The 13,343-nt window shown below is 48.0% G+C and overlaps 1 protein-coding gene and 30 non-coding genes across 31 annotated transcripts in view; all 31 read left to right on the forward strand.

The window, feature by feature from the left end:
• The window catches only part of LOC119176671 (unextended protein), a 418,752-nt gene that overhangs the window by 283,478 nt on the left and 121,931 nt on the right, over window positions 1–13,343 (forward strand). The gene's annotated exons all lie outside the window — the stretch shown is intronic.
• TRNAI-AAU (transfer RNA isoleucine (anticodon AAU)) lies at window positions 80–152 on the forward strand. Its single transcript has one exon. It is a non-coding gene; the product is annotated as a tRNA-Ile (tRNA).
• Window positions 1,347–1,419, forward strand: TRNAK-UUU (transfer RNA lysine (anticodon UUU)). The gene has a single exon. It is a non-coding gene; the product is annotated as a tRNA-Lys (tRNA).
• TRNAK-UUU (transfer RNA lysine (anticodon UUU)) lies at window positions 1,767–1,839 on the forward strand. Its single transcript has one exon. It is a non-coding gene; the product is annotated as a tRNA-Lys (tRNA).
• Window positions 1,980–2,052, forward strand: TRNAK-UUU (transfer RNA lysine (anticodon UUU)). The gene has a single exon. It is a non-coding gene; the product is annotated as a tRNA-Lys (tRNA).
• TRNAK-UUU (transfer RNA lysine (anticodon UUU)) lies at window positions 2,615–2,687 on the forward strand. Its single transcript has one exon. It is a non-coding gene; the product is annotated as a tRNA-Lys (tRNA).
• TRNAK-UUU (transfer RNA lysine (anticodon UUU)) lies at window positions 3,673–3,745 on the forward strand. The gene has a single exon. It is a non-coding gene; the product is annotated as a tRNA-Lys (tRNA).
• Window positions 3,885–3,957, forward strand: TRNAK-UUU (transfer RNA lysine (anticodon UUU)). Its single transcript has one exon. It is a non-coding gene; the product is annotated as a tRNA-Lys (tRNA).
• TRNAK-UUU (transfer RNA lysine (anticodon UUU)) lies at window positions 4,097–4,169 on the forward strand. Its single transcript has one exon. It is a non-coding gene; the product is annotated as a tRNA-Lys (tRNA).
• TRNAK-UUU (transfer RNA lysine (anticodon UUU)) lies at window positions 4,308–4,380 on the forward strand. The gene has a single exon. It is a non-coding gene; the product is annotated as a tRNA-Lys (tRNA).
• On the forward strand, window positions 4,520–4,592 carry TRNAK-UUU (transfer RNA lysine (anticodon UUU)). The gene has a single exon. It is a non-coding gene; the product is annotated as a tRNA-Lys (tRNA).
• TRNAK-UUU (transfer RNA lysine (anticodon UUU)) lies at window positions 5,155–5,227 on the forward strand. Its single transcript has one exon. It is a non-coding gene; the product is annotated as a tRNA-Lys (tRNA).
• On the forward strand, window positions 6,000–6,072 carry TRNAK-UUU (transfer RNA lysine (anticodon UUU)). The gene has a single exon. It is a non-coding gene; the product is annotated as a tRNA-Lys (tRNA).
• TRNAK-UUU (transfer RNA lysine (anticodon UUU)) lies at window positions 6,212–6,284 on the forward strand. Its single transcript has one exon. It is a non-coding gene; the product is annotated as a tRNA-Lys (tRNA).
• TRNAK-UUU (transfer RNA lysine (anticodon UUU)) lies at window positions 6,424–6,496 on the forward strand. Its single transcript has one exon. It is a non-coding gene; the product is annotated as a tRNA-Lys (tRNA).
• On the forward strand, window positions 6,636–6,708 carry TRNAI-AAU (transfer RNA isoleucine (anticodon AAU)). The gene has a single exon. It is a non-coding gene; the product is annotated as a tRNA-Ile (tRNA).
• On the forward strand, window positions 7,269–7,341 carry TRNAK-UUU (transfer RNA lysine (anticodon UUU)). The gene has a single exon. It is a non-coding gene; the product is annotated as a tRNA-Lys (tRNA).
• TRNAK-UUU (transfer RNA lysine (anticodon UUU)) lies at window positions 7,689–7,761 on the forward strand. Its single transcript has one exon. It is a non-coding gene; the product is annotated as a tRNA-Lys (tRNA).
• TRNAK-UUU (transfer RNA lysine (anticodon UUU)) lies at window positions 7,901–7,973 on the forward strand. The gene has a single exon. It is a non-coding gene; the product is annotated as a tRNA-Lys (tRNA).
• On the forward strand, window positions 8,325–8,397 carry TRNAK-UUU (transfer RNA lysine (anticodon UUU)). Its single transcript has one exon. It is a non-coding gene; the product is annotated as a tRNA-Lys (tRNA).
• Window positions 9,170–9,242, forward strand: TRNAK-UUU (transfer RNA lysine (anticodon UUU)). Its single transcript has one exon. It is a non-coding gene; the product is annotated as a tRNA-Lys (tRNA).
• TRNAK-UUU (transfer RNA lysine (anticodon UUU)) lies at window positions 9,382–9,454 on the forward strand. Its single transcript has one exon. It is a non-coding gene; the product is annotated as a tRNA-Lys (tRNA).
• TRNAK-UUU (transfer RNA lysine (anticodon UUU)) lies at window positions 9,811–9,878 on the forward strand. The gene has a single exon. It is a non-coding gene; the product is annotated as a tRNA-Lys (tRNA).
• On the forward strand, window positions 10,018–10,090 carry TRNAK-UUU (transfer RNA lysine (anticodon UUU)). Its single transcript has one exon. It is a non-coding gene; the product is annotated as a tRNA-Lys (tRNA).
• On the forward strand, window positions 10,230–10,302 carry TRNAK-UUU (transfer RNA lysine (anticodon UUU)). Its single transcript has one exon. It is a non-coding gene; the product is annotated as a tRNA-Lys (tRNA).
• On the forward strand, window positions 11,075–11,147 carry TRNAK-UUU (transfer RNA lysine (anticodon UUU)). The gene has a single exon. It is a non-coding gene; the product is annotated as a tRNA-Lys (tRNA).
• On the forward strand, window positions 11,287–11,359 carry TRNAK-UUU (transfer RNA lysine (anticodon UUU)). Its single transcript has one exon. It is a non-coding gene; the product is annotated as a tRNA-Lys (tRNA).
• Window positions 11,716–11,783, forward strand: TRNAK-UUU (transfer RNA lysine (anticodon UUU)). Its single transcript has one exon. It is a non-coding gene; the product is annotated as a tRNA-Lys (tRNA).
• TRNAK-UUU (transfer RNA lysine (anticodon UUU)) lies at window positions 11,923–11,995 on the forward strand. Its single transcript has one exon. It is a non-coding gene; the product is annotated as a tRNA-Lys (tRNA).
• Window positions 12,135–12,207, forward strand: TRNAK-UUU (transfer RNA lysine (anticodon UUU)). Its single transcript has one exon. It is a non-coding gene; the product is annotated as a tRNA-Lys (tRNA).
• Window positions 12,558–12,630, forward strand: TRNAI-AAU (transfer RNA isoleucine (anticodon AAU)). The gene has a single exon. It is a non-coding gene; the product is annotated as a tRNA-Ile (tRNA).

Consider the following 13,343-nt stretch of genomic DNA (forward strand, 5'->3'; position numbering starts at 1 on the left):
CTTCCTCTCCTTCACTCTTTGACTTATTCTCTCTGACCATGAACGCAAGAGATGACGCAATCTGAAACGGGTACTGTCCGCCTGGCCAGCTCAGTCGGTAGAGCATGAGACTAATTATCTCAGGGCCGCGGGTTCAAGCCCCACGTTGGGCGCTGCATTTTTTACTGATCTGTTGCCATGTTACAGGAATTGTTTTCCAATATTTCTTCGCCTTCCTCTCCTTCGCTCTTTGACTTAATCTTTCTGACCATGAACGCACGAGATGACGCAAACTGAAACGGGTAATGTCCGCCCGGCTAGCTCAGTCGGTAGAGCAAGAGACTAATATTATTAGGGCCGCGGGTTTGAGCCCCAAGATGGGCACTGCATTTTTTACTGATCTGTTCCCACGTTACACGGATTGTTTTCTAATCTTTCTTCGCCTTCCTCTCTTTCGCTCTGCGACTTAATCTTTCTGACCATGAACGCACGAGATGACGCAAACTGAAACAGGTACTGTCCGCCCTGCTAGCTCAGTCGGTAGAGCAAGAGACTAATATTATCAGGGCCGCGGGTTTGAGCCCCAAGATGGGCACTGCATTTTTTACTGATCTGTTTCCATGTTACACGGATTGTTTTCTAATCTTCCTTCGCCTTCCTCTCTTTCGCTCTGCGACTTAAGCTTTCTGACCATGAACGCACGGGATGACGCAAACTGAAACGGGTACTATCCGCCCGGCTAGCTCAGTCACTGGAGCATGAGACTTTTAATCTCAGAATCGTTGGTTCAAGCCCCAAGGTCGGCGCTGCATTTTTTTACTGATCTGTTCCCATGTTACACGGATTGTTTTCCGATCTTCCTTCGCCTCCTCTCTTTCGCTCTGTGACTTAACCTTTCTGACCATGAACGCACGGGATGATGCAAACTGAAACGCGTACTGTCCGCCCGGCTAGCTCAGTCGGCAGAGCAAGAGACTAATATTATCAGGGCCGCGGGTTTGAGCCCCAAGATGGGCACTGCATTTTTTACTGATCTGTTCCCATGTTACACGGATTGTTTTCTAATCTTCCTTCGCCTTCCTCTCTTTCGCTCTGCGCCTTAAGGATTCTGACCATGAACGCACGGGATGACGCAAACTGAAACGGGTACTATCCGCCCGGCTAGCTCAGTCGCTAGAGCATGAGACTTTTAATCTCAGAATCGTTGGTTCAAGCCCCAAGTTCGGCGCTGCATTTTTTTACTGATCTGTTCCCATGTTACACGGATTGTTTTCCAATCTTCCTTCGCCTTCCTCTCTTTCGCTCTGTGACTTAACCTTTCTGACCATGAACGCACGGAATGACGCAAACTGAAACGCGTGCTGTCCGCCCGGCTAGCTCAGTCGGTAGAGCATGAGACTTTTAATTTCAGGGTCGTGGGTTCGAGCCCCACGTTGGGCGCTGCATTTTTATTGATCTGTTCCCATATTACACGGATTGTTTTCCAATCTTTCTTCGCCTCCCTCTCCTTCGCTCTTTCACTTAAACTTTTTGACCATGAACGGACGGGGTGACGCAACATAAACGGGGGCCGTCTGCCCAGCTAGCTCAGTCCTTAGAGCATGAGGCTTTTAATCTCAAGGTCGTAAATTCAAGCCCTAAGTTGGCGCTGCATTTTTTTACTGATCTGTTCCCATGTTACACTGATTGTTTTCCAATCTTCCTTCGCCTTCCTCTCTTTCGCTCTGTGACTTAAGCTTTCTGACCATGAACGCTCGGGATGACGCAAACTGAAACGCGTACTGTCCGCCCGGCTAGCTCAGTCGGTAGAGCATGAGACTTTTAATCTCAGGGTCGTGGGTTCGAGCCCCACGTTGGGCGCTGAATTTTTTTACTGATCGTTTCCCATGTTACAGGAATTGTTTTCCCATCTTTTTTTGGCCTTCTTCTCCTTCGCTCTTTGACTTACTCTTTCTGACTGTTAACACACGGGGTGAAGCAAACTCAAACGTGTACTCTCCGCCCGGCTAGCTCAGTCGGTAGAGCATGAGACTTTTAATCTCAGGGTCGTGGGTTCGAGTCACACGTTCGGTGCTGAATTTTTTTACTAATCTGTTGCCATGTTACAGGAATTGTTTTCTAATCTTTTTTCGCCTTCCTCTCCTTCACTTTTTGACTTAATCTTTCTGACCATGAACGCACGAGATCACGCAAACTGAAACAGGTACTGTCTGCCCGGCTAGCTCAGTCGGTAGAGCATGAGAATTTTAATCTCAGGGTCATGGGTTCGAGCCAAACGTTCGGTGCTGAATTTTTTTACTGATCTGTTGCCATGTTACAGGAATTGTTTTCTAATCTTTTTTCGCCTTCCTCTCCTTCACTTTTTGACTTAATCTTTCTGACCATGAACGCACGGGATTACGCAAACTGAAACAGGTACTGTCTGCCGGCTAGCTCAGTCGGTAGAGCATGAGAATTTTAATCTCAGGGTCATGGGTTCGAGCCAAACGTTCGGTGCTGAATTTTTTTACTAATCTGTTGCCATGTTACAGGAATTGTTTTCTAATCTTTTTTCGCCTTCCTCTCCTTCACTTTTTGACTTAATCTTTCTGACCATGAACGCACGGGATTACGCAAACTGAAACGGGTACTGACTGCCCGGCTAACTCAGTCGGTAGAGCATGAGACTTTTAATGTCAGGGTCATGGGTTCGAGCCCCACGTTGGGCGCTAAATTGTTTCACTGATTTGTTCCCACGTTACAGGAATTGTTTTCCACTCTTTCTTTGCCTTCCTCTCCTTCGCTCATTGATTTATTATTTCTGACCATGAACACACGGGGTGAAGCAAACTGAAACGATTGCTGTCTGCCCGGCTCGCTCAGTTGGTAGAGCATGAGACTTTTAATCTAAGAGTCGTTGGTTCAAGCCGAATTGGGGCGCTGCATTTTTTTAATGATTTGTTCCTATGTTACACGGATTGTTTTCCAATCTTCCTTCGCCTTCCTCTCTTTCGCTCTGTGACTTAAGCTTTCTGACCATGAACACACGAGATGACGCAAACTGAAACGGGTACTGTCCGCCCGGCTAGCTAAGTCGGTGGAGCATGAGACTTTTGATCCCAGGGTCGTGAGTTTGAGCCCCGCCTTGAGCGCTGAATTTTTTTACTGATGGTTTCGCATGTTACAGCAATCGTTTTCCAATCTTTCTTTGCCTTCTTCTCCTTCGCTCTTTGACTTAATCTTTCTGACCATTAACACGCGGGGTAAAGCAAACTGAAACGGTTGCTGTCTGCACGGCTAGCTCAGTTGGTAGAGCATGAGACTTTTAATCTCAGGGTCGTTGGTTCCAGCCTCTAGTTGCGCGCTGCATTTTTTTACTCATCTGTTCCCATGTTACAGGAATCGTTTTCCAATCTTTCTTTGCCTTCTTCTCCTTCGCTCTTTGACTTAATCTTTCTGACCATTAACACACGGGATGTAGCAAACTGAAACGGTTGCTGTCTGCCCGGCTAGCTCAGTCAATAGAGCATGAGACTAATAATCTCAGGGCCGCGGGTTCGAGCCCCAAGATCGGCGCTGCCTTTTTTACTGATCTGTTCCCATATTACACGGAGTGTTTTCTAATCTTCCTTCGCCTCCCTCTCTTTCGCTCTTTGACTTAAGCTTTCTGACCATAAACGCACGGGGTGACACAAACTGAAACGGGTGCTGTCTGCCCGGCTAGCTCAGTCGGTAGAGCATGAGACTTTTAATCTCAGGGTCGTGGGTTCGAGCCAAACGTTGGGCGCTGAATTTTTTTACTGATCTGTTCCCATGTTACACGGATTGTTTTCCAATCTTTTTTCGCCTTCCTCTCTTTCGCTCTGTGACTTAAGCTTTCTGACCATGAACTCACGGGATTACGCAAACTGAAACGGGTACGGACTGCCCGGCTAGCTCAGTCGGTAGAGCATGAGACTTTTAATCTCAGGGTCGTGGGTTCGAGCCCCACGTTGAGCGCTGTGTTTTTTTACTGATCTGTTCCCATGTTACACGGATTGTTTTCCAATCTTTCTTCGCCTCCCTCTCTTTCGCTCTTTGACTTAAGCTTTCTGACCATGAACGCACGGGGTGACGCAAACTGGAATGGGTGCTGTCTGCCCGGCTAGCTCAGTCGGTAGAGCATGAGACTTTTAATCTCAGAATCGTTGGTTCAAGCCCTAAGTTGGGCGCTGCATTTTTTACTGATCTGTTCCCATGTTACAGGAATGGTTTTCCAATCTTTGTTTGCCTTCTTCTCCTTCGCTCTTTGACTTAATCTTTCTGACCATTAACACGCGGGGTGAGGCAAACTGAAACGGTTGCTGTCTGCTCGGCTAGCTCAGTCGGTAGAGCATGAGACTTTTAATCTCAGAATCGTTGGTTCAAGCCCTAAGTTGGGCGCTGCATTTTTTTACTGATCTGTTCTCATGTTACACGGATTGTTTTCAAATCTTCCTTCGCCTTCCTCTCTTTTGCTCTGTGACTTAAGCTTTCTCCCCATGAACGCACGGGATGATGCAAACTGAAACGCGTACTGTCCACCCGGGTAGCTCAGTCGGTAGAGCATGAGACTTTTAATCCCACGGTCGTGGGTTCGAGCCCCACCTTGAGCGCTGAATTTTTTTACTGATCGTTTCCCATGTTACAGGAATTGTTTTCCAATCTTTCTTTGCCTTCTTCTCCTTCGCTCTTTGACTTAATCTTTCTGACCATTAACACGCGGGGTGACGCAAACTGGAATGGGTGCTGTCTGCCCGGCTAGCTCAGTCGGTAGAGCATGAGACTTTTAATCTCAGGGTCATGGGTTCGAGCCAAACGTTCGGTGCTGAATTTTTTTACTAATCTGTTGCCATGTTACAGCAATTGTTTTCTAATCTTTCTTCACCTTCCTCTCCTTCACTCTTTGACTTATTCTCTCTGACCATGAACGCAAGAGATGACGCAAACTGAAACGGGTACTGTCCGCCTGGCCAGCTCAGTCGGTAGAGCAAGAGACTAATATTATTAGGGCCGCGGGTTTGAGCCCCAAGATGGGCACTGCATTTTTTACTGATCTGTTCCCATGTTACAGGAATTGTTTTCCAATCTTTCTTCGCCTTCCTTTCTTTTGCTCTGTGACTTAAGCTTTCTCACCATGAACGCACGGGATGATGCAAACTGAAACGCGTACTGTCCACCCGGGTAGCTCAGTCGGTAGAGCATGAGACTTTTAATCCTAGGGCCGCGGGTTCAAGCCCCACGTTGGGCGCTGCATTTTTTACTGATCTGTTGCCATGTTACAGGAATTGTTTTCCAATATTTCTTCGCCTTCCTCTCCTTCGCTCTTTGACTTAATGTTTCTGACCATGAACGCACGAGTTGACGCAAACTGAAATGGGTACTGTCCGCCCGGCTAGCTCAGTCGGTAGAGCAAGAGACTAATATTATTAGGGCCGCGGGTTTGAGCCCCAAGATGGGCACTGCATTTTTTACTGATCTGTTCCCATGTTACACGGATTGTTTTCTAACCTTCCTTCGCCTTCCTCTCTTTCGCTCTGCGACTTAATCTTTTTGACCATGAACGCACGAGATGACGCAAACTGAAACGGGTACTGTCCGCCCGGCTAGCTCAGTCGGTAGAGCAAGAGACTAATATTATCAGGGCCGCGGGTTTGAGCCCCAAGATGGGCACTGCATTTTTTACTGATCTGTTTCCATGTTACACGGATTGTTTTCTAATCTTCCTTCGCCTTCCTCTCTTTCGCTCTGCGACTTAAGCTTTCTGGCCATGAACGCACGGGATGACGCAAACTGAAACGGGTACTATCCGCCCGGCTAGCTCAGTCACTAGAGCATGAGACTTTTAATCTCAGAATCGTTGGTTCAAGCCCCAAGGTCGGCGCTGTATTTTTTTACTGATCTGTTCCCATGTTACACGGATTGTTTTCCAATCTTCCTTCGCCTTCCTCTCTTTCGCTCTGTGACTTAACCTTTCTGACCATGAACGCACGGGATGATGCAAACTGAAACGCGTACTGTCCGCCCGGCTAGCTCAGTCGGTAGAGCATGAGACATTTAATCCCAGGGTCGTGGGTTCGAGCCCCACCTTGAGCGCTGAATTTTTTTACTGATCGTTTCCCATGTTACAGGAATCGTTTTCCAATCTTTCTTTGCCTTCTTCTCCTTCGCTCTTTGACTTAATCTTTCTGACCATTAACACGCGGGGTAAAGCAAACTGAAACCGTTGCTGTCTGCACGGCTAGCTCAGTTGGTAGAGCATGAGACTTTTTATCTCAGGGTCGTGGGTTCGAGCCCCATGTTGGGCGCTGTGTTTTTTTACTGATCTGTTCCCATGTTAGACGGATTGTTTTCCAATCTTTCTTCGCCTCCCTCTCCTTCGCTCTTTGACTTAATCTTTCTGACCAAGAACGCACGGGGTGACGCAAACTAAAACGGGTGCTGTCTGCCCGGCTAGCTCAGTCGGTAGAGCATGAGACTTTTAATCTCAGGGTCGTGGGTTCGAGCCAAACGTTGGGCGCTGAATTGTTTTACTAATCTGTTGCCTAGTTACAGCAATTGTTTTCTAATCTTTCTTCGCCTTCCTCTCCTTCACACTTTGACTTAATCTCTCTGACCATGAACGCAAGAGATGACGCAAACTGAAACGGGTACTGTCCGCCTGGCTAGCTCAGTCGGTAGAGCATGAGACTAATTATCTCAGGGCCGCGGGTTCGAACCCCACGTTGGGCACTGCATTTTTTACTGATCTGTTGCCATGTTACAGGAATTGTTTTCCAATAATTCTTCGCCTTCCTCTCCTTCGCTCTTTGACTTAATCTTTCTGACCATGAACGCACGAGATGATGCAAACTGAAACGGGTACTGTCCGCCCGGCTAGCTCAGTCGGTAGAGCAACAGACTAATATTATCAGGGCCGCGGGTTTGAGCCCCAAGATGGGCACTGCATTTTTTACTGATCTGTTCCCATGTTACACGGATTGTTTTCTAATCTTCCTTCGCCTTCCTCTCTTTCGCTCTGCGACTTAAGGATTCTGACCATGAACGCACGGGATGACGCAAACTGAAACGGGTACTATCCGCCCGGCTAGCTCAGTCGCTAGAGCATGAGACTTTTATTCTCAGAATCGTTGGTTCAAGCCCCAAGTTCGGCGCTGCATTTTTTACTGATCTGTTCCCATGTTACACGGATTGTTTTCCAATCTTCCTTCGCCTTCCTCTCTTTCGCTCTGTGACTTGACCTTTCTGACCATGAACGCACGGGATGACGCAAACTGAAACGCGTGCTGTCCGCCCGGCTTGCTCAGTCGGTAGACCATGAGACTTTTAATTTCAGGGTCGTGGGTTCGAGCGCCACGTTGGGCGCTGCATTTTTATTGATCTGTTCCCATATTACACGGATTGTTTTCCAATCTTTCTTCGCCTCCCTCTCCTTCGCTCTTTCACTTAAACTTTTTGACCATGAACGGACGGGGTGACGCAACATAAACGGGGGCCGTCTGCCCAGCTAGCTCAGTCCATAGAGCATGAGGCTTTTAATCTCAAGGTCGTAAATTCAAGCCCTAAGTTGGCGCTGCATTTTTTTACTGATCTGTTCCCATGTTACACGGATTGTTTTCCAATCTTCCTTCGCCTTCCTCTCTTTCGCTCTGTGACTTAAGCTTTCTGACCATGAACGCTCGGGATGACGCAAACTGAAACGCGTACTGGCCGCCCGGCTAGCTCAGTCGGTAGAGCATGAAACTTTTAATCTCAGGGTCGTGGGTTCGAGCCCCACGTTGGGCGCTGAATTTTTTTACGGATCGTTTCCCATGTTACAGGAATCGTTTTCCCATCTTTTTTTGCCTTCTTCTCCTTCGCTCTTTGACTTACTCTTTCTGACCATTAACACACGGGGTGAAGCAAACTGAAACGTGTACTCTCCGCCCGGCTAGCTGAGTCGGTAGAGCATGAGACTTTTAATCTCAGGGTCGTGGGTTCGAGCCCCACGTTGGGCGCTGTGTTTTTTTTACTGATGTGTTCCCATGTTACACGGATTGTTTTCCAATCTTTCTTCGCCTTCCTCTCTTTTGCTCTGTGACTTAAGCTTTCTCACCATGAACGCACGGGATGATGCAAACTGAAACGCGTACTGTCCACCCGGCTAGCTCAGTCGGTAGAGCATGAGACTTTTATCCCAGGGTCGTGGGTTCGAGCCAAACGTTGGGCGCTGAATTGTTTTACTAATCTGTTGCCTAGTTACAGCAATTGTTTTCTAATCTTTCTTCGCCTTCCTCTCCTTTACTCTTTGACTTATTCTCTCTGACAATGAACGCAAGAGATGACGCAAACTGAAACGCGTACTGTCCGCCCGGCTAGCTCAGTCGGTAGAGCATGAGACTTTTTTTCCCAGGGTCGTGGGTTCGAGCCCCACCTTGAGCGCTGAATTTTTTTACTGATCGTTTCCCATGTTACAGGAATCGTTTTCCAATCTTCCTTCGCCTTCCTCTTTTTCGCTCTGCGACTTAATCTTTCTGACCATGAACGCACGAGATGACGCAAACTGAAACGGGTACTGTCCGCCCGGCTAGCTCAGTCGGTAGAGCAAGAGACTAATATTATTTGGGCCGCGGGTTTGAGCCCCAAGATGGGCACTGCATTTTTTACTGATCTGTTCCCATGTTACACGGATTGTTTTCTAATCTTCCTTCGCCTTCCTCTCTTTCGCTCTGCGACTTAATCTTTCTGACCAAGAACGCACGAGATGACGCAAACTGAAACGGGTACTGTCCGCCCGGCTAGCTCAGTCGGTAGAGCAAGAGACTAATATTATCAGGGCCGCGGGTTTGAGCCCCAAGATGGGCACTGCATTTTTTACTGATCTGTTTCCATGTTACACGGATTGTTTTCTAATCTTCCTTCGCCTTCCTCTCTTTCGCTCTGCGACTTAAGCTTTCTGACCATGAACGCACGGGATGACGCAAACTGAAACGGGTACTATCGCCCGGCTAGCTCAGTCACTAGAGCATGAGACTTTTAATCTCAGAATCGTTGGTTCAAGCCCCAAGGTCGGCGCTGCATTTTTTTACTGATCTGTTCCCATGTTACACGGATTGTTTTCCAATCTTCCTTCGCCTTCCTCTCTTTCGCTCTGTGACTTAACCTTTCTGACCATGAACGCACGGGATGATGCAAACTGAAACGCGTACTGTCCGCCCGGCTAGCTCAGTCGGTAGAGAATGAGACTTTTAATCTCAGGGTCGTGGGTTCGAGCCCCACGTTGGGCGCTGTGTTTTTTTACTGATCTGTTCCCATGTTACACGGATTGTTTTCCAATCTTTCTTCGCCTCCCTCTCTTTCGCTCTTTGACTTAAGCTTTCTGACCATGAACGCACGGGGTGACGCAAACTGGAACGGGTGCTGTCTGCCCGGCTAGCTCAGTCGGTAGAGCTTGAGACTTTTAATCCCTGGGTCGTGGGTTCGAGCCCTAAGTTGGGCGCTGCATTTTTTTACTGATCTGTTCCCATGTTACACGAATCGTTTTCCAATCTTTCTTTGCCTTCTTCTCCTTCGCTTTTTGACTTAATCTTTCTGACCATTAACACGCGGGGTGAAGCAAACTGAAACGGTTGCTGTCTGCTCGGCTAGCTCAGTCGGTAGAGCATGAGACTTTTATTCTCAGAATCGTTGGTTCAAGCCCTAAGTTGGGCGCTGCATTTTTTTACTGATCTGTTCTCATGTTACACGGATTGTTTTCAAATCTTCCTTCGCCTTCCTCTCTTTTGCTCTGTGACTTAAGCTTTCTCACCAGGAACGCACGGGATGATGCAAACTGAAACGCGTACTGTCCACCCGGCTAGCTCAGTCGGTAGAGCATGAGACTTTTAATCCCAGGGTCGTGGGTTCGAGCCCCACCTTGAGCGCTGAATTTTTTCACTGATCGTTTCCCATGTTACAGGAATCGTTTTCCAATCTTTCTTTGCCTTCTTCTCCTTCGCTCTTTGACTTAATCTTTCTGACCATTAACACGCGGGGTAAAGCAAACTGAATCGGTTGCTGTCTGCACGGCTAGCTCAGTTGGTAGAGCATGAGACTTTTAATCTCAGGGTCGTGGGTTCGAGCCCCACGTTGGGCGCTGTGTTTTTTTACTGATCTGTTTCCATGTTAGACGGATTGTTTTCCAATCTTTCTTCGCCTCCCTCTCCTTCGCTCTTTGACTTAATCTTTCTGACCATGAACGCACGGGGTGACGCAAACTAAAACGGGTGCTGTCTGCCCGCCTAGCTCAGTCGGTAGAGCATGAGACTTTTAATCTCAGGGTCGTGGGTTCGAGCCAAACGTTGGGCGCTGAATTGTTTTACTAATCTGTTGCCTAGTTACAGCAATTGTTTTCTAATCTTTCTTCGCCTTCCTCTCCTTCGCTCTTTGACTTAATCTTTCTGACCGTGAACGCACGAGATGACGCAAACTGAAACGGGTACTGTCCGCCCGGCTAGCTCAGTCGGTAGAGCAAGAGACTAATATTATTTGGGCCGCGGGTTTGAGCCCCAAGATGGGCACTGCATTTTTTACTGATCTGTTCCCATGTTACACGGATTGTTTTCTAATCTTCCTTCGCCTTCCTCTCTTTCGCTCTGCGACTTAATCTTTCTGACCAAGAACGCACGAGATGACGCAAACTGAAACGGGTACTGTCCGCCCGGCTAGCTCAGTCGGTAGAGCAAGAGACTAATATTATCAGGGCCGCGGGTTTGAGCCCCAAGATGGGCACTGCATTTTTTACTGATCTGTTTCCATGTTACACGGATTGTTTTCTAATCTTCCTTCGCCTTCCTCTCTTTCGCTCTGCGACTTAAGCTTTCTGACCATGAACGCACGGGATGACGCAAACTGAAACGGGTACTATCGCCCGGCTAGCTCAGTCACTAGAGCATGAGACTTTTAATCTCAGAATCGTTGGTTCAAGCCCCAAGGTCGGCGCTGCATTTTTTTACTGATCTGTTCCCATGTTACACGGATTGTTTTCCAATCTTCCTTCGCCTTCCTCTCTTTCGCTCTGTGACTTAACCTTTCTGACCATGAACGCACGGGATGATGCAAACTGAAACGCGTACTGTCCGCCCGGCTAGCTCAGTCGGTAGAGAATGAGACTTTTAATCTCAGGGTCGTGGGTTCGAGCCCCACGTTGGGCGCTGTGTTTTTTTACTGATCTGTTCCCATGTTACACGGATTGTTTTCCAATCTTTCTTCGCCTCCCTCTCTTTCGCTCTTTGACTTAAGCTTTCTGACCATGAACGCACGGGGTGACGCAAACTGGAACGGGTGCTGTCTGCCCGGCTAGCTCAGTCGGTAGAGCTTGAGACTTTTAATCCCTGGGTCGTGGGTTCGAGCCCTAAGTTGGGCGCTGCATTTTTTTACTGATCTGTTCCCATGTTACACGAATCGTTTTCCAATCTTTCTTTGCCTTCTTCTCCTTCGCTTTTTGACTTAATCTTTCTGACCATTAACACGCGGGGTGAAGCAAACTGAAACGGTTGCTGTCTGCTCGGCTAGCTCAGTCGGTAGAGCATGAGACTTTTATTCTCAGAATCGTTGGTTCAAGCCCTAAGTTGGGCGCTGCATTTTTTTACTGATCTGTTCTCATGTTACACGGATTGTTTTCAAATCTTCCTTCGCCTTCCTCTCTTTTGCTCTGTGACTTAAGCTTTCTCACCAGGAACGCACGGGATGATGCAAACTGAAACGCGTACTGTCCACCCGGCTAGCTCAGTCGGTAGAGCATGAGACTTTTAATCCCAGGGTCGTGGGTTCGAGCCCCACCTTGAGCGCTGAATTTTTTCACTGATCGTTTCCCATGTTACAGGAATCGTTTTCCAATCTTTCTTTGCCTTCTTCTCCTTCGCTCTTTGACTTAATCTTTCTGACCATTAACACGCGGGGTAAAGCAAACTGAATCGGTTGCTGTCTGCACGGCTAGCTCAGTTGGTAGAGCATGAGACTTTTAATCTCAGGGTCGTGGGTTCGAGCCCCACGTTGGGCGCTGTGTTTTTTTACTGATCTGTTTCCATGTTAGACGGATTGTTTTCCAATCTTTCTTCGCCTCCCTCTCCTTCGCTCTTTGACTTAATCTTTCTGACCATGAACGCACGGGGTGACGCAAACTAAAACGGGTGCTGTCTGCCCGCCTAGCTCAGTCGGTAGAGCATGAGACTTTTAATCTCAGGGTCGTGGGTTCGAGCCAAACGTTGGGCGCTGAATTGTTTTACTAATCTGTTGCCTAGTTACAGCAATTGTTTTCTAATCTTTCTTCGCCTTCCTCTCCTTCGCTCTTTGACTTAATCTTTCTGACCGTGAACGCACGAGATGACGCAAACTGAAACGGGTACTGTCCGCCCGGCTAGCTCAGTCGGTAGAGCAAGAGACTAATATTATCAGGGCCGCGGGTTTGAGCCCCACGTTGGGCGCTGCATTTTTTACTGATCTGTTGCCATGTTACAGGAATTGTTTTCCAATATTTCTTCGCCTTCCTCTCCTTCGCTCTTTGACTTATTCTCTCTGACCATGAACGAAAGAGATGACGCAAACTGAAACGGGTACTGTCCGCCTGGCCAGCTCAGTCGGTAGAGCATGAGACTAATTATCTCAGGGCCCCGGGTTCAAGCCCCACGTTGGGCGCTGCATTTTTTACTGATCTGTTGCCATGTTACAGGAATTGTTTTCCAATATTTCTTCGCCTTCCTCTCCTTCGCTCTTTGACTTAATCTTTCTGACCATGAACGCACGAGATGACGGAAACTGAAACGGGTACTGTCCGCCCGGCTAGCTCAGTCGGTCGAGCAAGAGACTAATAATATCAGGGCCGCGGGTTTGAGCCCCAAGATGGGCACTGCATTTTTTACTGATCTGTTTCCATGTTACACGGATTGTTTTCTACTCTTCCTTCGCCTTCCTCTCTTTCGCTCTGCGACTTAAGCTTTCTGACCATGAACGCACGGGATGACGCAAACTGAAACGGGTACTGTCCGCCCGGCTAGCTCAGTCGGTAGAGCAAGAGACTAATATTATCAGGGCCGCGGGTTTGAGCCCCAAGATGGGCACTGCATTTTTTACTGATCTGTTTCCATGTTACACGGATTGTTTTCTAATCTTCCTTCGCCTTCCTCTCTCTCGCTCTGCGACTTAAGCTTTCTGACCATGAACGCACGGGATGACGCAAACTGAAACGGGTACTATCCGCCCGGCTAGCTCAGTCACTAGAGCATGAGACTTTTAGTCTCAGAATCGTTGGTTCAAGCCCCAAGGTCGGCGCTGCATTTTTTTACTGATCTGTTCCCATGTTACACGGATTGTTTTCCAATCTTCCTTCGCCTTCCTCTCTTTCGCTCTGC

Source organism: Rhipicephalus microplus, chromosome X (genome assembly GCF_043290135.1).
Source record: "Rhipicephalus microplus isolate Deutch F79 chromosome X, USDA_Rmic, whole genome shotgun sequence".
NCBI classification, from domain to species: Eukaryota; Metazoa; Arthropoda; class Arachnida; order Ixodida; family Ixodidae; genus Rhipicephalus; species Rhipicephalus microplus.